Here is a 25,852-nt window from a genome sequence, read left to right as displayed (position 1 = left end):
ACGCGGGGCCTTCTCAGCCACGGCCGCGGGCCTGGCAGAAACGGCCCGCTACGAACCCTCCGGCCACGGGCTTTCCGGAAAAACGCCCTCCCCGCCAGCTCCTACGCCCCCTCCTACCTGCACCCACACCGGGAAGCCCTTCAGTCCTTCGCAGCACATCTTTCCTCACCTGCTGGCGGCTGCTGCTGCTGGTCTTCCTGCCTGCCTGCCTGCCTGCCTGCCTGCCTGCCTTCGCCCCTCCCACCCACGGCCTCTCCCCCGCCCCACCCCGCCCCCACCACCGCCACACGCAGAACGGCCGCGTGTGGAAAGCCCTCCACGCCTCGCCCGCCCTCCGACTTCTGCCTGGTGAACAGCGGACTCGTTCTCACAGCCTTCCTTCCACTTCCGCCAGCAGCAGCTCTCCCTCTTTCCAACATCCTGTCCTTCCCGCCAGACCCAACGGCCTGCCTGCCCATTCCATTCCCTCCACAGCCACAGCGAGGTGGCCGCCGACAGCGTCCTGACTGCCTTGTGGTGCGTGCCCTCGGTGCTTTTTCGCCTTGGGACCCTGGCCGGACCACACCTGCCTGCCTGCCTGGCTGCGTCGGAGCCGGGCGGCGGCTGAGAGGAACGTCGGTGCTCAGCCGCACCGGCCACGCCTCGCCTGCCCTGACCGGGATTCGGGCGCGGGCCAGGCCGGTTCGCCTCCTGGCTTCGCCTGGCGACACCGACAGTCAATCGGCTCCGTGGACGGCAGAGAAAGCGCAGGACGGGCCGAGCCCGTGGACGGCAGAGAAAGCGCAGGACGGGCCGAGCCCGCCTGCGTCCCTCCATCCTTCGGTGCTTCCGACCGCCTCGCGCCCTGGGGTCGCCAGAGTGCCTGGAGCCTCTCATTCAGGTGGCCCGTCGGCCTCCTGCTCAAATGGAGCCCATGCCCACGCGGCGAGCAGTGACCAGGGTCCGGCGGTTGGCGGCGAGCGCCGCTGGGGCAGCGGCGGGCGCCGGCGGCCATCGGTGCATGGGTGGTTCAGTGGTAGAATTCTCGCCTGCCACGCGGGAGGCCCGGGTTCGATTCCCGGCCCATGCAGACGCAGCGTCCCCTTTTGGTGCCCGCAGCCCCAAAGCGGAGCTGGGTTTCCCAGCTGCCACACTCAAGGCACCCGTCCTGCAACAGCTCGCTCACCACCGTACCTTCCCGGCCCCTGTCCTTCCCACGCAGACGCCCCCACCCCACACACACCCGGGAGCCAGGCCTCCAGGACCTGACACCTCGCGGGCTGAGCCACTCTTTCGCCCAGACCCTTCCTTGTCCTTGTTCTCTTCCTGACCCCGACCCCGCTTGTGTCCCGCTTGTCACCGTAAGGAACACCCCACACTGGCACCCGCACAGCCCAACCTCTTCACCTTTCGCCACGTGTCCAAGCTCTCTGCCTCACTCTGCCCCCACTCCGAAAATTATACTATCTTTGCACAACCAGCAGCAAGCAAGTCGCCACCTCTGGGAGCGATACATCCCAGTTTCCTAGAGAGTCCCAAAAGCGCTCACTTGCACGAGGAGTTCCAAAGAAGTCCACACTATCATCGCAGACTACACTCTAGATTCACGTTTTGACCCTCAACAGAAACACGTTTCCAACACCGGCCCGCTCCTCCACCGCTACTGCCACCAGCACCATCAGCACGACAAACACCACCCCCTCCCCTGAACCTCTGCTCCCACCAACAGCATCAGCCCTCGGGACAGCACCCCCAGCACCACCACCTCAGCCTCCTGCCTATTCCCACAAACACCCCCCTCCCCCCTCCTATCTCGCCACTTTTCCCCCCGATCCTTTCCAAATCCTACGTTGTCAAGGATCCTGCCCTTGCCTCTGTCCCGTTGCCCTCTTGTTTTCCCCTTCGTCGTCTTCTCCTTTTCGTAGCAGTATGGTTGGTTTAAACATTGTGTTACTTTCAGGTGTACAGCAAAGTGATTCAGTTATATGTCCTTTTCCAGGTTATTTTCCGTTATACGTTATCACGACACATGAATACAGTTCCCTGTGCTGTACGGTAAATCCTTGTTGCTTGTGTGCTTTATGTATAGTATTTCCTCTCTGTTAATCACAGCTCCGGAATTTCCCCTGCCCTACACTTTCCCCTTGGGTAACGAACAGTGTGTTTTCTATGTCTGTGTGTCTGTCTCTCTTTGGCACATACGTTCGTTTGTAGTACGCTTTAGAGTCCCCGTATCTTTGTGCTTCTCTGCCTGACTTACGTCGCTAAGTGTAATATACTCTAGGTCCCTCCTTCTTGGTGCAAATGGCAGTATCTCACTCTTTTGTATGGCTGAGTAATATTCCACGGTACATATATATCACGTCTTCCCGTGCCAGCCATCGGTTGATGGGCACTTGGGTTTTGTCCATGTCTTGGCTGTGGCCCGTAGTGCTGCTGTGAACATGGGGGTGCATGGATCTCTTCAAATGACAGTTTCTCTCCTCTGCTGATGTGTACCCACGATGGGGATTGCTGGATCATATGAGAGCTCGTATTTCACGTATTTCTTTAGTGTGTTGCTTTTATTTATGCATTTAATATTTATTCATTTACTTACTTACTAATAAGAACTACTAGCTGTAATTTTGGAAGAAAAGTTGATTAATGATATTGAGTTAGTTTCAGGTGCACAGCAAAGCGGATTCTGTTTTCCATGTCTAATAATGTTTCAGATTGCTTTCCATGATAGCTTACTACACGATATTGAATATCATTCCCTGTGTTATACTGTAAATCCTTGTTGCTTATGTTTGTTTTTTTTTTTTTTTCTATAGTACGCGGGCCTCTCACTGCTGTGGCCTCTCCCGTTGCGGAGCACAGGCTCCGGACGCGCAGGCTCAGCGGCCATGGCTCACGGGCCCAGCCGCTCCGCGGCATGTGGGATCTTCCCGGACCGGGGCACGAACCCGTGTCCCCTGCATCGGCAGGCGGACTCTCAACCACTGCGCCACCAGGGAAGCCCCCTGCTTATGTCTTTTATATGAAGTACGGTGTATCTGTTCATCGCAGCTCCTAATTTATGTCTCCACCCCTCCCTTTCTCCTTGGGTAACCATCAGTGTGTTTTCTCTGTCTGGGAGTCTGTTTCTCTTTTGCACATACATTCTTTTCTATTACGTTTTAGATTCCACGTATCTTTGTGCTTCTCTGTCAGACTTACTTCACCAAGTGTAATAATCTCTAGGACCATCCTTAGTGTGGCAAATGGCAATATTTCATTTTCTGAAATGGCTGAGTAATACTCCCCAGTACATATATACCACATCCTTTTCTGTCAGCCGACTGCTGATGGGCACATGGGTTTTTTCTGTGTCTTGGCTGTGGCACGTAGCGCAGCTACAAACACGGGGGTGCGTGGATCTCTCCAAACAACAGTTTTTCTCTTTGGCGGCTGTGTACCCACGACGGGGATTGCTGGATCATCTGATGGCTCAGTTCCTCCTATTTATTTATTTATATATTTATTTATTTACTTACTTACTTTTAAGGATTAGTACTTGTGGTTTAGGAAGAAGAGTTGAGTAACCACATGGAGTTAGTTTCAGGTGTACAGCAAAGGGGATACTGTTTTCCATGTCTAATATTGTTTCAGATTGATTTCCAGTATAGGTTATTGCAGGATATTGAATATCATTCCCTGTGTTATTCTGTAAATCCTTGTTGCTTATCTCCTTTATATGAAGTACTGTGTATCGGTTCATCGAGCTCCTAATTTATCCCTCCACCCCTCCTTTCTCCCTCGGGTAACCATCACTGCGTTTTCCAGGTCTGTGAGCCTGTTTCTGTTTCGCACATAGATTCAGTGGTAGTACTTTTGAGATTCCACGTATCTTTGTGTTTCTCTGTCGGACATACTTCACGAAGCGTAATATTCTCGGGGAGCAGTCTTGTGGCAGCAAATGGCAATAGTTCATTCTTTTTTATTGATGGCTGAGTGATAGCTCGTACTACATAGATACGACCTCTTCTTGTACTGGCCACCCGTTGACGGGCACTTGGGTTTTTTTCCGTGTCTTGGCTAGTGCAAATAGTGCCGCTGTGAACATGGAGGTGCCTGGGCCTTTCTGAACTCTTGTTTCGCCATTTCCGGGTACGTACCCAGGAGTGGGATTGCTGGATCAGACGGGACTTCTCCCTTGGCCTCTTTCAACCTCAACCCCTCCTCCCCCCACCCCCGCCGCCACACACACCTGAGGCTGGATGGTTTCTCCCGATGAGAGGTGATGTGTGTCTCTGGGGCAGTAGAATGCCCCCACCCGATTCGGACCCCCACCTAGCCCCTGTGGTGCACTCCGTTTCTGTTGTTCTCTTGCCCGCCTCCTACCCACCGCCCCCAGTAACAACCCATTGCTTGGCCTGACCACCTTGCCGCACAGCACACCAGTCTGGGGCGCTCACCCGCCACCCCACCGCGAAGGGGTCCTCTCCCACCATCTTCCACGCCCCACAGCCCACTCACACACCCCGCCCTTCCCCCCAGCCTGGAGGCTCGGACCCCTCTCCCTGCCACCTGCCCCTTGTATCCCAGGCCCGACTGTCAAATGTCCTGCCCGGAAGTCTCACTTCTGCCAGCGCTCCTCAGACTCACCCTACTCCAGGCCCACTCCGCCCCCTGATCTGACCCACCCGCACACACGTGCCGGGCCGGGTACCACCACCACACCAAGCTTCTGCTGAGCCCCTGCCTGAGCGGCCAGCCGCTCTCCCGGGCCAGGTCCCCGCCAGCCCAACACCTCTCGCTCCTGCCCGTGCTCCAGCCAGACACCCCAGGTCCTTCCTCGCACCTCCCAGCACGCGGCCCACCGCCGCCCTCTCTCCATGGGCTCGTTCTGCTCCGTTCCCTAGCCCGCGTGGGGTGGCCACCGACCACGGCCACAAACACCTTCATCCCACACTGTCAGCCACCCCCAAGGCACCGGCAAGGGCGTTCAGGAAACCTGCTGCGGTGTTGCGAAGCACCCGTCTGCCCACCGGTGCTCCTTTCCACAGGGGATCCGGCGCTGTCAGAAGGCACCGCGTGTGACAGCGCCGTCGGTGCCGCCGCCGCTGTCGCCGTGGGGGAGAAGCAGTGCTGCTGGAGAGTCCAAACACCGGCGGGGGCGTTTGCTCGTGGACACAGCCTCGGCGGGGAGAGGCGCCGCCCCGGCCATTCGTGTTTGGGGCTGAGGCAAGCGTGTGAAAACGAAGACACGGGACGTCGAAGGCCTCGAGTGGGCGCGCGCCAGTGCGGCCAAAAGGTCTGGCCGGGCAGGGAGGGTGGACGTTGCCTGGCAGGGCTTGGGCTGCAGGTGCAGGGCACCGGGCGGCTGTTGTCGGGCAGGGCGCGACGCCGAGGCCGCGGAGCAAGCGTGGCCTAAAAGTGGGATGTGGACGGTGTCAGGTAGAGAGGAAGAAGAAAGGCTTCCCTGACCGGGAATCGAACCCGGGCCGCGGCGGTGAGAGCGCCGAATCCTAACCACTAGACCACCAGGGAGCGTCGGGCTCTACCACGGCTCCTGCTCGACCCATAGCAGCCGCTCGGCGCCACCTTGGCGCCAAGACCCGGCCTTTCCAAGTCCAGCCACGCGCCGCCCCTGGCAATCCACGTGTCCTCCCGTCCTTCCTGCTCGCAGCACCCTCAGAACACTGCGCGCCTGCTTCTCGCACACACAAGAAGAGCCGCTAGGGCCGCCGAGCTCCCTGCTCCCAGCTCTCCCTCACAGGCCCCCGGCCGGCCGGCCGGCCGGCCGCCCGCGGAGCGCGGCAAAAGGTCAGTCCGCTGCGTTGGCCGGGAATCGAACCCGGGTCAACTGCTTGGAAGGCAGCTATGCTCACCACTATACCACCAACGCTGCACAGCCCGGGCCGCCCCGAGACGCCGGCACCGGGCTCGCCCGAGCGCACTCTCGTCGCCGCTTCCTCCTCCCCCTCCTCCTCCTCCTCCTCCTCCGACTCCTTCTCTTCCGACTCCTCCTCCTTCTCTTCCTCCTTCTGCTCCCCTTTCTCTTCCTCGTCCTCCTCCTCCTCCTCAGCCGCCGCCGCCGCCGCCGCTTGGAGCAGCCCTGCCCCGACGCCACGCCGGCCGGCAGCTCTGTGACGTCACAGACGCCACCAAGGCCCCCCGGCGCCCCACCCGCGCCAGCCCCACGAAGCTGCCCTAGACCACCCGCCCGATCGCCTCAGGGTGGCGCTCTCGCTGCCTTGCTGCTCCAGGTCCCTCGGCTCCACGCCGCGGCCCGCCCCCGCCCCCGGCGCACGCATCTTCCAGCACCCCGGCTCGCCAAAGCCCTTCTCCACCCGGCGCCTGGCCAGGCCACTTCCCGCACCGACAGGGGACGGCACTCATCCGCCTCCCACCCGTCCCGGCAGCTGGGCACCTATGCAGCTGTGCATAGCTGCGCAGCCTTGCGTCGCGACGCAAGGAGCCCACGGAGACAGCCACTTTGGGCGGGCCGCAACGTCATCGAGAGCTTGTGGTGTCCAGAGGAGGCCGTCGCTCGGCCGTGGCGACTGAGTGCCCGGCGACGAGGAAGGGCTGGAGGGGGTCGAGGGTGGGCAGGCTGGGCACGCGCTGGGGCCCTGCGCCTCGCTGGAGGACGGAGGGCACAGGGCGGACAAGCAGGGTCCTTGGGAGATAGGCGGCGGGACAGAGAGCGGCGCCAGCCACCAAAAGGGGGCGTGTTGCCTCCCCGTCGGGGAATCGAACCCCGGTCTCCCGCGTGACAGGCGGGGATACTCACCACTATACTAACGAGGACGGCGGCCACCGCCCCCGCGCCCGGACGCTCTCGGGCTGACTGCCGACGCCTCCCCCTGCCCTCCGGCCCCCTGCCCACCACGGGCGCCCGGCACGTGCCCGAGCCGACCCAACGCCACACCAACCGCGTCCTCCAAAGCAGCAGCCCCCGACCCGACAGGGACCCGGACCCGAGTGGCGCTGAAAGCTCCGAGTGCGCGCTGCCTATTGCCTCCGACGAGGGGATCGCGCCGGGAGGAGGGGGCCCGAGACCGAAAGCAAGGCTGCGAGGAGGGGGTGGGCGCGCGCCTGGCCATGGCCGGCGAGGAGAGGCGCGGGTGGGGGCCGGCGGCAGGGGCTGGCAAGACGCGGCCCGGCTCCGTCCGGGGCCAGGGCTGGGCGAGGACGCCACCGCGGCGGAGCCAGGCGCGTCGTCTGGCCTTGCTCCCCGTCGGCCGCCGCGCGCCCGCTCCGTCGCTCCCCCACACGGCCGCGCGCCTGGCGCGGAGCACCGCGTCCCGCCAAGGGCACCGGGCTGCGCGTCGCGTCGGGTCCCAGCCAGCCGAACGGCCACGCGCACGCCCAGGCCCGCCGTCAGGATGGCCGAGCGGTCTAAGGCGCTGCGTTCAGGTCGCAGTCTCCCCTGGAGGCGTGGGTTCGAATCCCACTCCTGACAAGCCAGCCTTTTGGCCCGCCCGACAAACGCACCCGGCCCTATGGCAGCGCTTTACTGCCTTCCAGTCCGTTCGCGCCTTGCACTCTTGCCGCCTCTCCAAACTGCGGCCCGGACATCCACGCCTCTCAGACGCGGGGCCTTCTCAGCCACGGCCGCGGGCCTGGCAGAAACGGCCCGCTACGAACCCTCCGGCCACGGGCTTTCCGGAAAAACGCCCTCCCCGCCAGCTCCTACGCCCCCTCCTACCTGCACCCACACCGGGAAGCCCTTCAGTCCTTCGCAGCACATCTTTCCTCACCTGCTGGCGGCTGCTGCTGCTGGTCTTCCTGCCTGCCTGCCTGCCTGCCTGCCTGCCTGCCTTCGCCCCTCCCACCCACGGCCTCTCCCCCGCCCCACCCCGCCCCCACCACCGCCACACGCAGAACGGCCGCGTGTGGAAAGCCCTCCACGCCTCGCCCGCCCTCCGACTTCTGCCTGGTGAACAGCGGACTCGTTCTCACAGCCTTCCTTCCACTTCCGCCAGCAGCAGCTCTCCCTCTTTCCAACATCCTGTCCTTCCCGCCAGACCCAACGGCCTGCCTGCCCATTCCATTCCCTCCACAGCCACAGCGAGGTGGCCGCCGACAGCGTCCTGACTGCCTTGTGGTGCGTGCCCTCGGTGCTTTTTCGCCTTGGGACCCTGGCCGGACCACACCTGCCTGCCTGCCTGGCTGCGTCGGAGCCGGGCGGCGGCTGAGAGGAACGTCGGTGCTCAGCCGCACCGGCCACGCCTCGCCTGCCCTGACCGGGATTCGGGCGCGGGCCAGGCCGGTTCGCCTCCTGGCTTCGCCTGGCGACACCGACAGTCAATCGGCTCCGTGGACGGCAGAGAAAGCGCAGGACGGGCCGAGCCCGTGGACGGCAGAGAAAGCGCAGGACGGGCCGAGCCCGCCTGCGTCCCTCCATCCTTCGGTGCTTCCGACCGCCTCGCGCCCTGGGGTCGCCAGAGTGCCTGGAGCCTCTCATTCAGGTGGCCCGTCGGCCTCCTGCTCAAATGGAGCCCATGCCCACGCGGCGAGCAGTGACCAGGGTCCGGCGGTTGGCGGCGAGCGCCGCTGGGGCAGCGGCGGGCGCCGGCGGCCATCGGTGCATGGGTGGTTCAGTGGTAGAATTCTCGCCTGCCACGCGGGAGGCCCGGGTTCGATTCCCGGCCCATGCAGACGCAGCGTCCCCTTTTGGTGCCCGCAGCCCCAAAGCGGAGCTGGGTTTCCCAGCTGCCACACTCAAGGCACCCGTCCTGCAACAGCTCGCTCACCACCGTACCTTCCCGGCCCCTGTCCTTCCCACGCAGACGCCCCCACCCCACACACACCCGGGAGCCAGGCCTCCAGGACCTGACACCTCGCGGGCTGAGCCACTCTTTCGCCCAGACCCTTCCTTGTCCTTGTTCTCTTCCTGACCCCGACCCCGCTTGTGTCCCGCTTGTCACCGTAAGGAACACCCCACACTGGCACCCGCACAGCCCAACCTCTTCACCTTTCGCCACGTGTCCAAGCTCTCTGCCTCACTCTGCCCCCACTCCGAAAATTATACTATCTTTGCACAACCAGCAGCAAGCAAGTCGCCACCTCTGGGAGCGATACATCCCAGTTTCCTAGAGAGTCCCAAAAGCGCTCACTTGCACGAGGAGTTCCAAAGAAGTCCACACTATCATCGCAGACTACACTCTAGATTCACGTTTTGACCCTCAACAGAAACACGTTTCCAACACCGGCCCGCTCCTCCACCGCTACTGCCACCAGCACCATCAGCACGACAAACACCACCCCCTCCCCTGAACCTCTGCTCCCACCAACAGCATCAGCCCTCGGGACAGCACCCCCAGCACCACCACCTCAGCCTCCTGCCTATTCCCACAAACACCCCCCTCCCCCCTCCTATCTCGCCACTTTTCCCCCCGATCCTTTCCAAATCCTACGTTGTCAAGGATCCTGCCCTTGCCTCTGTCCCGTTGCCCTCTTGTTTTCCCCTTCGTCGTCTTCTCCTTTTCGTAGCAGTATGGTTGGTTTAAACATTGTGTTACTTTCAGGTGTACAGCAAAGTGATTCAGTTATATGTCCTTTTCCAGGTTATTTTCCGTTATACGTTATCACGACACATGAATACAGTTCCCTGTGCTGTACGGTAAATCCTTGTTGCTTGTGTGCTTTATGTATAGTATTTCCTCTCTGTTAATCACAGCTCCGGAATTTCCCCTGCCCTACACTTTCCCCTTGGGTAACGAACAGTGTGTTTTCTATGTCTGTGTGTCTGTCTCTCTTTGGCACATACGTTCGTTTGTAGTACGCTTTAGAGTCCCCGTATCTTTGTGCTTCTCTGCCTGACTTACGTCGCTAAGTGTAATATACTCTAGGTCCCTCCTTCTTGGTGCAAATGGCAGTATCTCACTCTTTTGTATGGCTGAGTAATATTCCACGGTACATATATATCACGTCTTCCCGTGCCAGCCATCGGTTGATGGGCACTTGGGTTTTGTCCATGTCTTGGCTGTGGCCCGTAGTGCTGCTGTGAACATGGGGGTGCATGGATCTCTTCAAATGACAGTTTCTCTCCTCTGCTGATGTGTACCCACGATGGGGATTGCTGGATCATATGAGAGCTCGTATTTCACGTATTTCTTTAGTGTGTTGCTTTTATTTATGCATTTAATATTTATTCATTTACTTACTTACTAATAAGAACTACTAGCTGTAATTTTGGAAGAAAAGTTGATTAATGATATTGAGTTAGTTTCAGGTGCACAGCAAAGCGGATTCTGTTTTCCATGTCTAATAATGTTTCAGATTGCTTTCCATGATAGCTTACTACACGATATTGAATATCATTCCCTGTGTTATACTGTAAATCCTTGTTGCTTATGTTTGTTTTTTTTTTTTTTTCTATAGTACGCGGGCCTCTCACTGCTGTGGCCTCTCCCGTTGCGGAGCACAGGCTCCGGACGCGCAGGCTCAGCGGCCATGGCTCACGGGCCCAGCCGCTCCGCGGCATGTGGGATCTTCCCGGACCGGGGCACGAACCCGTGTCCCCTGCATCGGCAGGCGGACTCTCAACCACTGCGCCACCAGGGAAGCCCCCTGCTTATGTCTTTTATATGAAGTACGGTGTATCTGTTCATCGCAGCTCCTAATTTATGTCTCCACCCCTCCCTTTCTCCTTGGGTAACCATCAGTGTGTTTTCTCTGTCTGGGAGTCTGTTTCTCTTTTGCACATACATTCTTTTCTATTACGTTTTAGATTCCACGTATCTTTGTGCTTCTCTGTCAGACTTACTTCACCAAGTGTAATAATCTCTAGGACCATCCTTAGTGTGGCAAATGGCAATATTTCATTTTCTGAAATGGCTGAGTAATACTCCCCAGTACATATATACCACATCCTTTTCTGTCAGCCGACTGCTGATGGGCACATGGGTTTTTTCTGTGTCTTGGCTGTGGCACGTAGCGCAGCTACAAACACGGGGGTGCGTGGATCTCTCCAAACAACAGTTTTTCTCTTTGGCGGCTGTGTACCCACGACGGGGATTGCTGGATCATCTGATGGCTCAGTTCCTCCTATTTATTTATTTATATATTTATTTATTTACTTACTTACTTTTAAGGATTAGTACTTGTGGTTTAGGAAGAAGAGTTGAGTAACCACATGGAGTTAGTTTCAGGTGTACAGCAAAGGGGATACTGTTTTCCATGTCTAATATTGTTTCAGATTGATTTCCAGTATAGGTTATTGCAGGATATTGAATATCATTCCCTGTGTTATTCTGTAAATCCTTGTTGCTTATCTCCTTTATATGAAGTACTGTGTATCGGTTCATCGAGCTCCTAATTTATCCCTCCACCCCTCCTTTCTCCCTCGGGTAACCATCACTGCGTTTTCCAGGTCTGTGAGCCTGTTTCTGTTTCGCACATAGATTCAGTGGTAGTACTTTTGAGATTCCACGTATCTTTGTGTTTCTCTGTCGGACATACTTCACGAAGCGTAATATTCTCGGGGAGCAGTCTTGTGGCAGCAAATGGCAATAGTTCATTCTTTTTTATTGATGGCTGAGTGATAGCTCGTACTACATAGATACGACCTCTTCTTGTACTGGCCACCCGTTGACGGGCACTTGGGTTTTTTTCCGTGTCTTGGCTAGTGCAAATAGTGCCGCTGTGAACATGGAGGTGCCTGGGCCTTTCTGAACTCTTGTTTCGCCATTTCCGGGTACGTACCCAGGAGTGGGATTGCTGGATCAGACGGGACTTCTCCCTTGGCCTCTTTCAACCTCAACCCCTCCTCCCCCCACCCCCGCCGCCACACACACCTGAGGCTGGATGGTTTCTCCCGATGAGAGGTGATGTGTGTCTCTGGGGCAGTAGAATGCCCCCACCCGATTCGGACCCCCACCTAGCCCCTGTGGTGCACTCCGTTTCTGTTGTTCTCTTGCCCGCCTCCTACCCACCGCCCCCAGTAACAACCCATTGCTTGGCCTGACCACCTTGCCGCACAGCACACCAGTCTGGGGCGCTCACCCGCCACCCCACCGCGAAGGGGTCCTCTCCCACCATCTTCCACGCCCCACAGCCCACTCACACACCCCGCCCTTCCCCCCAGCCTGGAGGCTCGGACCCCTCTCCCCGCCACCTGCCCCTTGTATCCCAGGCCCGACTGTCAAATGTCCTGCCCGGAAGTCTCACTTCTGCCAGCGCTCCTCAGACTCACCCTACTCCAGGCCCACTCCGCCCCCTGATCTGACCCACCCGCACACACGTGCCGGGCCGGGTACCACCACCACACCAAGCTTCTGCTGAGCCCCTGCCTGAGCGGCCAGCCGCTCTCCCGGGCCAGGTCCCCGCCAGCCCAACACCTCTCGCTCCTGCCCGTGCTCCAGCCAGACACCCCAGGTCCTTCCTCGCACCTCCCAGCACGCGGCCCACCGCCGCCCTCTCTCCATGGGCTCGTTCTGCTCCGTTCCCTAGCCCGCGTGGGGTGGCCACCGACCACGGCCACAAACACCTTCATCCCACACTGTCAGCCACCCCCAAGGCACCGGCAAGGGCGTTCAGGAAACCTGCTGCGGTGTTGCGAAGCACCCGTCTGCCCACCGGTGCTCCTTTCCACAGGGGATCCGGCGCTGTCAGAAGGCACCGCGTGTGACAGCGCCGTCGGTGCCGCCGCCGCTGTCGCCGTGGGGGAGAAGCAGTGCTGCTGGAGAGTCCAAACACCGGCGGGGGCGTTTGCTCGTGGACACAGCCTCGGCGGGGAGAGGCGCCGCCCCGGCCATTCGTGTTTGGGGCTGAGGCAAGCGTGTGAAAACGAAGACACGGGACGTCGAAGGCCTCGAGTGGGCGCGCGCCAGTGCGGCCAAAAGGTCTGGCCGGGCAGGGAGGGTGGACGTTGCCTGGCAGGGCTTGGGCTGCAGGTGCAGGGCACCGGGCGGCTGTTGTCGGGCAGGGCGCGACGCCGAGGCCGCGGAGCAAGCGTGGCCTAAAAGTGGGATGTGGACGGTGTCAGGTAGAGAGGAAGAAGAAAGGCTTCCCTGACCGGGAATCGAACCCGGGCCGCGGCGGTGAGAGCGCCGAATCCTAACCACTAGACCACCAGGGAGCGTCGGGCTCTACCACGGCTCCTGCTCGACCCATAGCAGCCGCTCGGCGCCACCTTGGCGCCAAGACCCGGCCTTTCCAAGTCCAGCCACGCGCCGCCCCTGGCAATCCACGTGTCCTCCCGTCCTTCCTGCTCGCAGCACCCTCAGAACACTGCGCGCCTGCTTCTCGCACACACAAGAAGAGCCGCTAGGGCCGCCGAGCTCCCTGCTCCCAGCTCTCCCTCACAGGCCCCCGGCCGGCCGGCCGGCCGGCCGCCCGCGGAGCGCGGCAAAAGGTCAGTCCGCTGCGTTGGCCGGGAATCGAACCCGGGTCAACTGCTTGGAAGGCAGCTATGCTCACCACTATACCACCAACGCTGCACAGCCCGGGCCGCCCCGAGACGCCGGCACCGGGCTCGCCCGAGCGCACTCTCGTCGCCGCTTCCTCCTCCCCCTCCTCCTCCTCCTCCTCCTCCGACTCCTTCTCTTCCGACTCCTCCTCCTTCTCTTCCTCCTTCTGCTCCCCTTTCTCTTCCTCGTCCTCCTCCTCCTCCTCAGCCGCCGCCGCCGCCGCTTGGAGCAGCCCTGCCCCGACGCCACGCCGGCCGGCAGCTCTGTGACGTCACAGACGCCACCAAGGCCCCCCGGCGCCCCACCCGCGCCAGCCCCACGAAGCTGCCCTAGACCACCCGCCCGATCGCCTCAGGGTGGCGCTCTCGCTGCCTTGCTGCTCCAGGTCCCTCGGCTCCACGCCGCGGCCCGCCCCCGCCCCCGGCGCACGCATCTTCCAGCACCCCGGCTCGCCAAAGCCCTTCTCCACCCGGCGCCTGGCCAGGCCACTTCCCGCACCGACAGGGGACGGCACTCATCCGCCTCCCACCCGTCCCGGCAGCTGGGCACCTATGCAGCTGTGCATAGCTGCGCAGCCTTGCGTCGCGACGCAAGGAGCCCACGGAGACAGCCACTTTGGGCGGGCCGCAACGTCATCGAGAGCTTGTGGTGTCCAGAGGAGGCCGTCGCTCGGCCGTGGCGACTGAGTGCCCGGCGACGAGGAAGGGCTGGAGGGGGTCGAGGGTGGGCAGGCTGGGCACGCGCTGGGGCCCTGCGCCTCGCTGGAGGACGGAGGGCACAGGGCGGACAAGCAGGGTCCTTGGGAGATAGGCGGCGGGACAGAGAGCGGCGCCAGCCACCAAAAGGGGGCGTGTTGCCTCCCCGTCGGGGAATCGAACCCCGGTCTCCCGCGTGACAGGCGGGGATACTCACCACTATACTAACGAGGACGGCGGCCACCGCCCCCGCGCCCGGACGCTCTCGGGCTGACTGCCGACGCCTCCCCCTGCCCTCCGGCCCCCTGCCCACCACGGGCGCCCGGCACGTGCCCGAGCCGACCCAACGCCACACCAACCGCGTCCTCCAAAGCAGCAGCCCCCGACCCGACAGGGACCCGGACCCGAGTGGCGCTGAAAGCTCCGAGTGCGCGCTGCCTATTGCCTCCGACGAGGGGATCGCGCCGGGAGGAGGGGGCCCGAGACCGAAAGCAAGGCTGCGAGGAGGGGGTGGGCGCGCGCCTGGCCATGGCCGGCGAGGAGAGGCGCGGGTGGGGGCCGGCGGCAGGGGCTGGCAAGACGCGGCCCGGCTCCGTCCGGGGCCAGGGCTGGGCGAGGACGCCACCGCGGCGGAGCCAGGCGCGTCGTCTGGCCTTGCTCCCCGTCGGCCGCCGCGCGCCCGCTCCGTCGCTCCCCCACACGGCCGCGCGCCTGGCGCGGAGCACCGCGTCCCGCCAAGGGCACCGGGCTGCGCGTCGCGTCGGGTCCCAGCCAGCCGAACGGCCACGCGCACGCCCAGGCCCGCCGTCAGGATGGCCGAGCGGTCTAAGGCGCTGCGTTCAGGTCGCAGTCTCCCCTGGAGGCGTGGGTTCGAATCCCACTCCTGACAAGCCAGCCTTTTGGCCCGCCCGACAAACGCACCCGGCCCTATGGCAGCGCTTTACTGCCTTCCAGTCCGTTCGCGCCTTGCACTCTTGCCGCCTCTCCAAACTGCGGCCCGGACATCCACGCCTCTCAGACGCGGGGCCTTCTCAGCCACGGCCGCGGGCCTGGCAGAAACGGCCCGCTACGAACCCTCCGGCCACGGGCTTTCCGGAAAAACGCCCTCCCCGCCAGCTCCTACGCCCCCTCCTACCTGCACCCACACCGGGAAGCCCTTCAGTCCTTCGCAGCACATCTTTCCTCACCTGCTGGCGGCTGCTGCTGCTGGTCTTCCTGCCTGCCTGCCTGCCTGCCTGCCTTCGCCCCTCCCACCCACGGCCTCTCCCCCGCCCCACCCCGCCCCCACCACCGCCACACGCAGAACGGCCGCGTGTGGAAAGCCCTCCACGCCTCGCCCGCCCTCCGACTTCTGCCTGGTGAACAGCGGACTCGTTCTCACAGCCTTCCTTCCACTTCCGCCAGCAGCAGCTCTCCCTCTTTCCAACATCCTGTCCTTCCCGCCAGACCCAACGGCCTGCCTGCCCATTCCATTCCCTCCACAGCCACAGCGAGGTGGCCGCCGACAGCGTCCTGACTGCCTTGTGGTGCGTGCCCTCGGTGCTTTTTCGCCTTGGGACCCTGGCCGGACCACACCTGCCTGCCTGCCTGGCTGCGTCGGAGCCGGGCGGCGGCTGAGAGGAACGTCGGTGCTCAGCCGCACCGGCCACGCCTCGCCTGCCCTGACCGGGATTCGGGCGCGGGCCAGGCCGGTTCGCCTCCTGGCTTCGCCTGGCGACACCGACAGTCAATCGGCTCCGTGGACGGCAGAGAAAGCGCAGGACGGGCCGAGCCCGTGGACGGCAGAGAAAGCGCAGGACGGGCCGAGCCCGCCTGCGTCCCTCCATCCTTCGGTGCTTCCGACCGCCTCGCGCCCTGGGGTCGCCAGAGTGCCTGGAGCCTCTCATTCAGGTGGCCCGTCGGCCTCCTGCTCAAATGGAGCCCATGCCCACGCGGCGAGCAGTGACCAGGGTCCGGCGGTTGGCGGCGAGCGCCGCTGGGGCAGCGGCGGGCGCCGGCGGCCATCGGTGCATGGGTGGTTCAGTGGTAGAATTCTCGCCTGCCACGCGGGAGGCCCGGGTTCGATTCCCGGCCCATGCAGACGCAGCGTCCCCTTTTGGTGCCCGCAGCCCCAAAGCGGAGCTGGGTTTCCCAGCTGCCACACTCAAGGCACCCGTCCTGCAACAGCTCGCTCACCACCGTACCTTCCCGGCCCCTGTCCTTCCCACGCAGACGCCCCCACCCCACACACACCCGGGAGCCAGGCCTCCAGGACCTGACACCTCGCGGGCTGAGCCACTCTTTCGCCCAGACCCTTCCTTGTCCTTGTTCTCTTCCTGACCCCGACCCCGCTTGTGTCCCGCTTGTCACCGTAAGGAATACCCCACACTGGCACCCGCACAGCCCAACCTCTTCACCTTTCGCCACGTGTCCAAGCTCTCTGCCTCACTCTGCCCCCACTCCGAAAATTATACTATCTTTGCACAACCAGCAGCAAGCAAGTCGCCACCTCTGGGAGCGATACATCCCAGTTTCCTAGAGAGTCCCAAAAGCGCTCACTTGCACGAGGAGTTCCAAAGAAGTCCACACTATCATCGCAGACTACACTCTAGATTCACGTTTTGACCCTCAACAGAAACACGTTTCCAACACCGGCCCGCTCCTCCACCGCTACTGCCACCAGCACCATCAGCACGACAAACACCACCCCCTCCCCTGAACCTCTGCTCCCACCAACAGCATCAGCCCTCGGGACAGCACCCCCAGCACCACCACCTCAGCCTCCTGCCTATTCCCACAAACACCCCCCTCCCCCCTCCTATCTCGCCACTTTTCCCCCCGATCCTTTCCAAATCCTACGTTGTCAAGGATCCTGCCCTTGCCTCTGTCCCGTTGCCCTCTTGTTTTCCCCTTCGTCGTCTTCTCCTTTTCGTAGCAGTATGGTTGGTTTAAACATTGTGTTACTTTCAGGTGTACAGCAAAGTGATTCAGTTATATGTCCTTTTCCAGGTTATTTTCCGTTATACGTTATCACGACACATGAATACAGTTCCCTGTGCTGTACGGTAAATCCTTGTTGCTTGTGTGCTTTATGTATAGTATTTCCTCTCTGTTAATCACAGCTCCGGAATTTCCCCTGCCCTACACTTTCCCCTTGGGTAACGAACAGTGTGTTTTCTATGTCTGTGTGTCTGTCTCTCTTTGGCACATACGTTCGTTTGTAGTACGCTTTAGAGTCCCCGTATCTTTGTGCTTCTCTGCCTGACTTACGTCGCTAAGTGTAATATACTCTAGGTCCCTCCTTCTTGGTGCAAATGGCAGTATCTCACTCTTTTGTATGGCTGAGTAATATTCCACGGTACATATATATCACGTCTTCCCGTGCCAGCCATCGGTTGATGGGCACTTGGGTTTTGTCCATGTCTTGGCTGTGGCCCGTAGTGCTGCTGTGAACATGGGGGTGCATGGATCTCTTCAAATGACAGTTTCTCTCCTCTGCTGATGTGTACCCACGATGGGGATTGCTGGATCATATGAGAGCTCGTATTTCACGTATTTCTTTAGTGTGTTGCTTTTATTTATGCATTTAATATTTATTCATTTACTTACTTACTAATAAGAACTACTAGCTGTAATTTTGGAAGAAAAGTTGATTAATGATATTGAGTTAGTTTCAGGTGCACAGCAAAGCGGATTCTGTTTTCCATGTCTAATAATGTTTCAGATTGCTTTCCATGATAGCTTACTACACGATATTGAATATCATTCCCTGTGTTATACTGGAAATCCTTGTTGCTTATGTTTTTTTTTTTTTTTTTTTCTATAGTACGCGGGCCTCTCACTGCTGTGGCCTCTCCCGTTGCGGAGCACAGGCTCCGGACGCGCAGGCTCAGCGGCCATGGCTCACGGGCCCAGCCGCTCCGCGGCATGTGGGATCTTCCCGGACCGGGGCACGAACCCGTGTCCCCTGCATCGGCAGGCGGACTCTCAACCACTGCGCCACCAGGGAAGCCCCCTGCTTATGTCTTTTATATGAAGTACGGTGTATCTGTTCATCGCAGCTCCTAATTTATGTCTCCACCCCTCCCTTTCTCCTTGGGTAACCATCAGTGTGTTTTCTCTGTCTGGGAGTCTGTTTCTCTTTTGCACATACATTCTTTTCTATTACGTTTTAGATTCCACGTATCTTTGTGCTTCTCTGTCAGACTTACTTCACCAAGTGTAATAATCTCTAGGACCATCCTTAGTGTGGCAAATGGCAATATTTCATTTTCTGAAATGGCTGAGTAATACTCCCCAGTACATATATACCACATCCTTTTCTGTCAGCCGACTGCTGATGGGCACATGGGTTTTTTCTGTGTCTTGGCTGTGGCACGTAGCGCAGCTACAAACACGGGGGTGCGTGGATCTCTCCAAACAACAGTTTTTCTCTTTGGCGGCTGTGTACCCACGACGGGGATTGCTGGATCATCTGATGGCTCAGTTCCTCCTATTTATTTATTTATATATTTATTTATTTACTTACTTACTTTTAAGGATTAGTACTTGTGGTTTAGGAAGAAGAGTTGAGTAACCACATGGAGTTAGTTTCAGGTGTACAGCAAAGGGGATACTGTTTTCCATGTCTAATATTGTTTCAGATTGATTTCCAGTATAGGTTATTGCAGGATATTGAATATCATTCCCTGTGTTATTCTGTAAATCCTTGTTGCTTATCTCCTTTATATGAAGTACTGTGTATCGGTTCATCGAGCTCCTAATTTATCCCTCCACCCCTCCTTTCTCCCTCGGGTAACCATCACTGCGTTTTCCAGGTCTGTGAGCCTGTTTCTGTTTCGCACATAGATTCAGTGGTAGTACTTTTGAGATTCCACGTATCTTTGTGTTTCTCTGTCGGACATACTTCACGAAGCGTAATATTCTCGGGGAGCAGTCTTGTGGCAGCAAATGGCAATAGTTCATTCTTTTTTATTGATGGCTGAGTGATAGCTCGTACTACATAGATACGACCTCTTCTTGTACTGGCCACCCGTTGACGGGCACTTGGGTTTTTTTCCGTGTCTTGGCTAGTGCAAATAGTGCCGCTGTGAACATGGAGGTGCCTGGGCCTTTCTGAACTCTTGTTTCGCCATTTCCGGGTACGTACCCAGGAGTGGGATTGCTGGATCAGACGGGACTTCTCCCTTGGCCTCTTTCAACCTCAACCCCTCCTCCCCCCACCCCCGCCGCCACACACACCTGAGGCTGGATGGTTTCTCCCGATGAGAGGTGATGTGTGTCTCTGGGGCAGTAGAATGCCCCCACCCGATTCGGACCCCCACCTAGCCCCTGTGGTGCACTCCGTTTCTGTTGTTCTCTTGCCCGCCTCCTACCCACCGCCCCCAGTAACAACCCATTGCTTGGCCTGACCACCTTGCCGCACAGCACACCAGTCTGGGGCGCTCACCCGCCACCCCACCGCGAAGGGGTCCTCTCCCACCATCTTCCACGCCCCACAGCCCACTCACACACCCCGCCCTTCCCCCCAGCCTGGAGGCTCGGACCCCTCTCCCTGCCACCTGCCCCTTGTATCCCAGGCCCGACTGTCAAATGTCCTGCCCGGAAGTCTCACTTCTGCCAGCGCTCCTCAGACTCACCCTACTCCAGGCCCACTCCGCCCCCTGATCTGACCCACCCGCACACACGTGCCGGGCCGGGTACCACCACCACACCAAGCTTCTGCTGAGCCCCTGCCTGAGCGGCCAGCCGCTCTCCCGGGCCAGGTCCCCGCCAGCCCAACACCTCTCGCTCCTGCCCGTGCTCCAGCCAGACACCCCAGGTCCTTCCTCGCACCTCCCAGCACGCGGCCCACCGCCGCCCTCTCTCCATGGGCTCGTTCTGCTCCGTTCCCTAGCCCGCGTGGGGTGGCCACCGACCACGGCCACAAACACCTTCATCCCACACTGTCAGCCACCCCCAAGGCACCGGCAAGGGCGTTCAGGAAACCTGCTGCGGTGTTGCGAAGCACCCGTCTGCCCACCGGTGCTCCTTTCCACAGGGGATCCGGCGCTGTCAGAAGGCACCGCGTGTGACAGCGCCGTCGGTGCCGCCGCCGCTGTCGCCGTGGGGGAGAAGCAGTGCTGCTGGAGAGTCCAAACACCGGCGGGGGCGTTTGCTCGTGGACACAGCCTCGGCGGGGAGAGGCGCCGCCCCGGCCATTCGTGTTTGGGGCTGAGGCAAGCGTGTGAAAACGAAGACACGGGACGTCGAAGGCCTCGAGTGGGCGCGCGCCAGTGCGGCCAAAAGGTCTGGCCGGGCAGGGAGGGTGGACGTTGCCTGGCAGGGCTTGGGCTGCAGGTGCAGGGCACCGGGCGGCTGTTGTCGGGCAGGGCGCGACGCCGAGGCCGCGGAGCAAGCGTGGCCTAAAAGTGGGATGTGGACGGTGTGAGGTAGAGAGGAAGAAGAAAGGCTTCCCTGACCGGGAATCGAACCCGGGCCGCGGCGGTGAGAGCGCCGAATCCTAACCACTAGACCACCAGGGAGCGTCGGGCTCTACCACGGCTCCTGCTCGACCCATAGCAGCCGCTCGGCGCCACCTTGGCGCCAAGACCCGGCCTTTCCAAGTCCAGCCACGCGCCGCCCCTGGCAATCCACGTGTCCTCCCGTCCTTCCTGCTCGCAGCACCCTCAGAACACTGCGCGCCTGCTTCTCGCACACACAAGAAGAGCCGCTAGGGCCGCCGAGCTCCCTGCTCCCAGCTCTCCCTCACAGGCCCCCGGCCGGCCGGCCGGCCGGCCGCCCGCGGAGCGCGGCAAAAGGTCAGTCCGCTGCGTTGGCCGGGAATCGAACCCGGGTCAACTGCTTGGAAGGCAGCTATGCTCACCACTATACCACCAACGCTGCACAGCCCGGGCCGCCCCGAGACGCCGGCACCGGGCTCGCCCGAGCGCACTCTCGTCGCCGCTTCCTCCTCCCCCTCCTCCTCCTCCTCCTCCTCCGACTCCTTCTCTTCCGACTCCTCCTCCTTCTCTTCCTCCTTCTGCTCCCCTTTCTCTTCCTCGTCCTCCTCCTCCTCCTCAGCCGCCGCCGCCGCCGCTTGGAGCAGCCCTGCCCCGACGCCACGCCGGCCGGCAGCTCTGTGACGTCACAGACGCCACCAAGGCCCCCCGGCGCCCCACCCGCGCCAGCCCCACGAAGCTGCCCTAGACCACCCGCCCGATCGCCTCAGGGTGGCGCTCTCGCTGCCTTGCTGCTCCAGGTCCCTCGGCTCCACGCCGCGGCCCGCCCCCGCCCCCGGCGCACGCATCTTCCAGCACCCCGGCTCGCCAAAGCCCTTCTCCACCCGGCGCCTGGCCAGGCCACTTCCCGCACCGACAGGGAACGGCACTCATCCGCCTCCCACCCGTCCCGGCAGCTGGGCACCTATGCAGCTGTGCATAGCTGCGCAGCCTTGCGTCGCGACGCAAGGAGCCCACGGAGACAGCCACTTTGGGCGGGCCGCAACGTCATCGAGAGCTTGTGGTGTCCAGAGGAGGCCGTCGCTCGGCCGTGGCGACTGAGTGCCCGGCGACGAGGAAGGGCTGGAGGGGGTCGAGGGTGGGCAGGCTGGGCACGCGCTGGGGCCCTGCGCCTCGCTGGAGGACGGAGGGCACAGGGCGGACAAGCAGGGTCCTTGGGAGATAGGCGGCGGGACAGAGAGCGGCGCCAGCCACCAAAAGGGGGCGTGTTGCCTCCCCGTCGGGGAATCGAACCCCGGTCTCCCGCGTGACAGGCGGGGATACTCACCACTATACTAACGAGGACGGCGGCCACCGCCCCCGCGCCCGGACGCTCTCGGGCTGACTGCCGACGCCTCCCCCTGCCCTCCGGCCCCCTGCCCACCACGGGCGCCCGGCACGTGCCCGAGCCGACCCAACGCCACACCAACCGCGTCCTCCAAAGCAGCAGCCCCCGACCCGACAGGGACCCGGACCCGAGTGGCGCTGAAAGCTCCGAGTGCGCGCTGCCTATTGCCTCCGACGAGGGGATCGCGCCGGGAGGAGGGGGCCCGAGACCGAAAGCAAGGCTGCGAGGAGGGGGTGGGCGCGCGCCTGGCCATGGCCGGCGAGGAGAGGCGCGGGTGGGGGCCGGCGGCAGGGGCTGGCAAGACGCGGCCCGGCTCCGTCCGGGGCCAGGGCTGGGCGAGGACGCCACCGCGGCGGAGCCAGGCGCGTCGTCTGGCCTTGCTCCCCGTCGGCCGCCGCGCGCCCGCTCCGTCGCTCCCCCACACGGCCGCGCGCCTGGCGCGGAGCACCGCGTCCCGCCAAGGGCACCGGGCTGCGCGTCGCGTCGGGTCCCAGCCAGCCGAACGGCCACGCGCACGCCCAGGCCCGCCGTCAGGATGGCCGAGCGGTCTAAGGCGCTGCGTTCAGGTCGCAGTCTCCCCTGGAGGCGTGGGTTCGAATCCCACTCCTGACAAGCCAGCCTTTTGGCCCGCCCGACAAACGCACCCGGCCCTATGGCAGCGCTTTACTGCCTTCCAGTCCGTTCGCGCCTTGCACTCTTGCCGCCTCTCCAAACTGCGGCCCGGACATCCACGCCTCTCAGACGCGGGGCCTTCTCAGCCACGGCCGCGGGCCTGGCAGAAACGGCCCGCTACGAACCCTCCGGCCACGGGCTTTCCGGAAAAACGCCCTCCCCGCCAGCTCCTACGCCCCCTCCTACCTGCACCCACACCGGGAAGCCCTTCAGTCCTTCGCAGCACATCTTTCCTCACCTGCTGGCGGCTGCTGCTGCTGGTCTTCCTGCCTGCCTGCCTGCCTGCCTGCCTGCCTTCGCCCCTCCCACCCACGGCCTCTCCCCCGCCCCACCCCGCCCCCACCACCGCCACACGCAGAACGGCCGCGTGTGGAAAGCCCTCCACGCCTCGCCCGCCCTCCGACTTCTGCCTGGTGAACAGCGGACTCGTTCTCACAGCCTTCCTTCCACTTCCGCCAGCAGCAGCTCTCCCTCTTTCCAACATCCTGTCCTTCCCGCCAGACCCAACGGCCTGCCTGCCCATTCCATTCCCTCCACAGCCACAGCGAGGTGGCCGCCGACAGCGTCCTGACTGCCTTGTGGTGCGTGCCCTCGGTGCTTTTTCGCCTTGGGACCCTGGCCGGACCACACCTGCCTGCCTGCCTGGCTGCGTCGGAGCCGGGCGGCGGCTGAGAGGAACGTCGGTGCTCAGCCGCACCGGCCACGCCTCGCCTGCCCTGACCGGGATTCGGGCGCGGGCCAGGCCGGTTCGCCTCCTGGCTTCGCCTGGCGACACCGACAGTCAATCGGCTCCGTGGACGGCAGAGAAAGCGCAGGACGGGCCGAGCCCGTGGACGGCAGAGAAAGCGCAGGACGGGCCGAGCCCGCCTGCGTCCCTCCATCCTTCGGTGCTTCCGACCGCCTCGCGCCCTGGGGTCGCCAGAGTGCCTGGAGCCTCTCATTCAGGTGGCCCGTCGGCCTCCTGCTCAAATGGAGCCCATGCCCACGCGGCGAGCAGTGACCAGGGTCCGGCGGTTGGCGGCGAGCGCCGCTGGGGCAGCGGCGGGCGCCGGCGGCCATCGGTGCATGGGTGGTTCAGTGGTAGAATTCTCGCCTGCCACGCGGGAGGCCCGGGTTCGATTCCCGGCCCATGCAGACGCAGCGTCCCCTTTTGGTGCCCGCAGCCCCAAAGCGGAGCTGGGTTTCCCAGCTGCCACACTCAAGGCACCCGTCCTGCAACAGCTCGCTCACCACCGTACCTTCCCGGCCCCTGTCCTTCCCACGCAGACGCCCCCACCCCACACACACCCGGGAGCCAGGCCTCCAGGACCTGACACCTCGCGGGCTGAGCCACTCTTTCGCCCAGACCCTTCCTTGTCCTTGTTCTCTTCCTGACCCCGACCCCGCTTGTGTCCCGCTTGTCACCGTAAGGAATACCCCACACTGGCACCCGCACAGCCCAACCTCTTCACCTTTCGCCACGTGTCCAAGCTCTCTGCCTCACTCTGCCCCCACTCCGAAAATTATACTATCTTTGCACAACCAGCAGCAAGCAAGTCGCCACCTCTGGGAGCGATACATCCCAGTTTCCTAGAGAGTCCCAAAAGCGCTCACTTGCACGAGGAGTTCCAAAGAAGTCCACACTATCATCGCAGACTACACTCTAGATTCACGTTTTGACCCTCAACAGAAACACGTTTCCAACACCGGCCCGCTCCTCCACCGCTACTGCCACCAGCACCATCAGCACGACAAACACCACCCCCTCCCCTGAACCTCTGCTCCCACCAACAGCATCAGCCCTCGGGACAGCACCCCCAGCACCACCACCTCAGCCTCCTGCCTATTCCCACAAACACCCCCCTCCCCCCTCCTATCTCGCCACTTTTCCCCCCGATCCTTTCCAAATCCTACGTTGTCAAGGATCCTGCCCTTGCCTCTGTCCCGTTGCCCTCTTGTTTTCCCCTTCGTCGTCTTCTCCTTTTCGTAGCAGTATGGTTGGTTTAAACATTGTGTTACTTTCAGGTGTACAGCAAAGTGATTCAGTTATATGTCCTTTTCCAGGTTATTTTCCGTTATACGTTATCACGACACATGAATACAGTTCCCTGTGCTGTACGGTAAATCCTTGTTGCTTGTGTGCTTTATGTATAGTATTTCCTCTCTGTTAATCACAGCTCCGGAATTTCCCCTGCCCTACACTTTCCCCTTGGGTAACGAACAGTGTGTTTTCTATGTCTGTGTGTCTGTCTCTCTTTGGCACATACGTTCGTTTGTAGTACGCTTTAGAGTCCCCGTATCTTTGTGCTTCTCTGCCTGACTTACGTCGCTAAGTGTAATATACTCTAGGTCCCTCCTTCTTGGTGCAAATGGCAGTATCTCACTCTTTTGTATGGCTGAGTAATATTCCACGGTACATATATATCACGTCTTCCCGTGCCAGCCATCGGTTGATGGGCACTTGGGTTTTGTCCATGTCTTGGCTGTGGCCCGTAGTGCTGCTGTGAACATGGGGGTGCATGGATCTCTTCAAATGACAGTTTCTCTCCTCTGCTGATGTGTACCCACGATGGGGATTGCTGGATCATATGAGAGCTCGTATTTCACGTATTTCTTTAGTGTGTTGCTTTTATTTATGCATTTAATATTTATTCATTTACTTACTTACTAATAAGAACTACTAGCTGTAATTTTGGAAGAAAAGTTGATTAATGATATTGAGTTAGTTTCAGGTGCACAGCAAAGCGGATTCTGTTTTCCATGTCTAATAATGTTTCAGATTGCTTTCCATGATAGCTTACTACACGATATTGAATATCATTCCCTGTGTTATACTGGAAATCCTTGTTGCTTATGTTTGTTTTTTTTTTTTTTTCTATAGTACGCGGGCCTCTCACTGCTGTGGCCTCTCCCGTTGCGGAGCACAGGCTCCGGACACGCAGGCTCAGCGGCCATGGCTCACGGGCCCAGCCGCTCCGCGGCATGTGGGATCTTCCCGGACCGGGGCACGAACCCGTGTCCCCTGCATCGGCAGGCGGACTCTCAACCACTGCGCCACCAGGGAAGCCCCCTGCTTATGTCTTTTATATGAAGTACGGTGTATCTGTTCATCGCAGCTCCTAATTTATGTCTCCACCCCTCCCTTTCTCCTTGGGTAACCATCAGTGTGTTTTCTCTGTCTGGGAGTCTGTTTCTCTTTTGCACATACATTCTTTTCTATTACGTTTTAGATTCCACGTATCTTTGTGCTTCTCTGTCAGACTTACTTCACCAAGTGTAATAATCTCTAGGACCATCCTTAGTGTGGCAAATGGCAATATTTCATTTTCTGAAATG

The 25,852-nt window shown here is 60.8% G+C and overlaps 16 non-coding genes across 16 annotated transcripts; 7 read left to right on the top strand and 9 right to left on the bottom strand.

Moving 5' to 3' along the window:
• The first annotated feature begins 998 nt into the window (after positions 1-998).
• On the top strand, positions 999-1,069 carry TRNAG-GCC (transfer RNA glycine (anticodon GCC)). The gene has a single exon. It is a non-coding gene; the product is annotated as a tRNA-Gly (tRNA).
• Positions 1,070-5,421: 4,352 nt separating this feature from the next.
• Positions 5,422-5,493, bottom strand: TRNAE-CUC (transfer RNA glutamic acid (anticodon CUC)). The gene has a single exon. It is a non-coding gene; the product is annotated as a tRNA-Glu (tRNA).
• A 286-nt stretch (positions 5,494-5,779) lies between these two features.
• TRNAG-UCC (transfer RNA glycine (anticodon UCC)) lies at positions 5,780-5,851 on the bottom strand. Its single transcript has one exon. It is a non-coding gene; the product is annotated as a tRNA-Gly (tRNA).
• Positions 5,852-6,684: 833 nt separating this feature from the next.
• TRNAD-GUC (transfer RNA aspartic acid (anticodon GUC)) lies at positions 6,685-6,756 on the bottom strand. The gene has a single exon. It is a non-coding gene; the product is annotated as a tRNA-Asp (tRNA).
• A 572-nt stretch (positions 6,757-7,328) lies between these two features.
• TRNAL-CAG (transfer RNA leucine (anticodon CAG)) lies at positions 7,329-7,411 on the top strand. The gene has a single exon. It is a non-coding gene; the product is annotated as a tRNA-Leu (tRNA).
• A 1,127-nt stretch (positions 7,412-8,538) lies between these two features.
• TRNAG-GCC (transfer RNA glycine (anticodon GCC)) lies at positions 8,539-8,609 on the top strand. The gene has a single exon. It is a non-coding gene; the product is annotated as a tRNA-Gly (tRNA).
• Positions 8,610-12,961: 4,352 nt separating this feature from the next.
• TRNAE-CUC (transfer RNA glutamic acid (anticodon CUC)) lies at positions 12,962-13,033 on the bottom strand. The gene has a single exon. It is a non-coding gene; the product is annotated as a tRNA-Glu (tRNA).
• A 286-nt stretch (positions 13,034-13,319) lies between these two features.
• TRNAG-UCC (transfer RNA glycine (anticodon UCC)) lies at positions 13,320-13,391 on the bottom strand. The gene has a single exon. It is a non-coding gene; the product is annotated as a tRNA-Gly (tRNA).
• Positions 13,392-14,221: 830 nt separating this feature from the next.
• Positions 14,222-14,293, bottom strand: TRNAD-GUC (transfer RNA aspartic acid (anticodon GUC)). Its single transcript has one exon. It is a non-coding gene; the product is annotated as a tRNA-Asp (tRNA).
• Positions 14,294-14,865: 572 nt separating this feature from the next.
• Positions 14,866-14,948, top strand: TRNAL-CAG (transfer RNA leucine (anticodon CAG)). The gene has a single exon. It is a non-coding gene; the product is annotated as a tRNA-Leu (tRNA).
• Positions 14,949-16,067: 1,119 nt separating this feature from the next.
• Positions 16,068-16,138, top strand: TRNAG-GCC (transfer RNA glycine (anticodon GCC)). Its single transcript has one exon. It is a non-coding gene; the product is annotated as a tRNA-Gly (tRNA).
• A 4,352-nt stretch (positions 16,139-20,490) lies between these two features.
• Positions 20,491-20,562, bottom strand: TRNAE-CUC (transfer RNA glutamic acid (anticodon CUC)). Its single transcript has one exon. It is a non-coding gene; the product is annotated as a tRNA-Glu (tRNA).
• Positions 20,563-20,848: 286 nt separating this feature from the next.
• On the bottom strand, positions 20,849-20,920 carry TRNAG-UCC (transfer RNA glycine (anticodon UCC)). Its single transcript has one exon. It is a non-coding gene; the product is annotated as a tRNA-Gly (tRNA).
• An 830-nt stretch (positions 20,921-21,750) lies between these two features.
• On the bottom strand, positions 21,751-21,822 carry TRNAD-GUC (transfer RNA aspartic acid (anticodon GUC)). The gene has a single exon. It is a non-coding gene; the product is annotated as a tRNA-Asp (tRNA).
• Positions 21,823-22,394: 572 nt separating this feature from the next.
• TRNAL-CAG (transfer RNA leucine (anticodon CAG)) lies at positions 22,395-22,477 on the top strand. Its single transcript has one exon. It is a non-coding gene; the product is annotated as a tRNA-Leu (tRNA).
• A 1,123-nt stretch (positions 22,478-23,600) lies between these two features.
• Positions 23,601-23,671, top strand: TRNAG-GCC (transfer RNA glycine (anticodon GCC)). Its single transcript has one exon. It is a non-coding gene; the product is annotated as a tRNA-Gly (tRNA).
• Positions 23,672-25,852: the final 2,181 nt, after the last annotated feature.

The sequence above is a fragment of the Globicephala melas genome, chromosome 1 (genome assembly GCF_963455315.2).
Source record: "Globicephala melas chromosome 1, mGloMel1.2, whole genome shotgun sequence".
NCBI lineage: Eukaryota > Metazoa > Chordata > Mammalia > Artiodactyla > Delphinidae > Globicephala > Globicephala melas.
The sequence above is the reverse complement of the archived record's forward strand: the minus strand, read 5'-3'. Positions and strand labels throughout refer to the sequence as shown.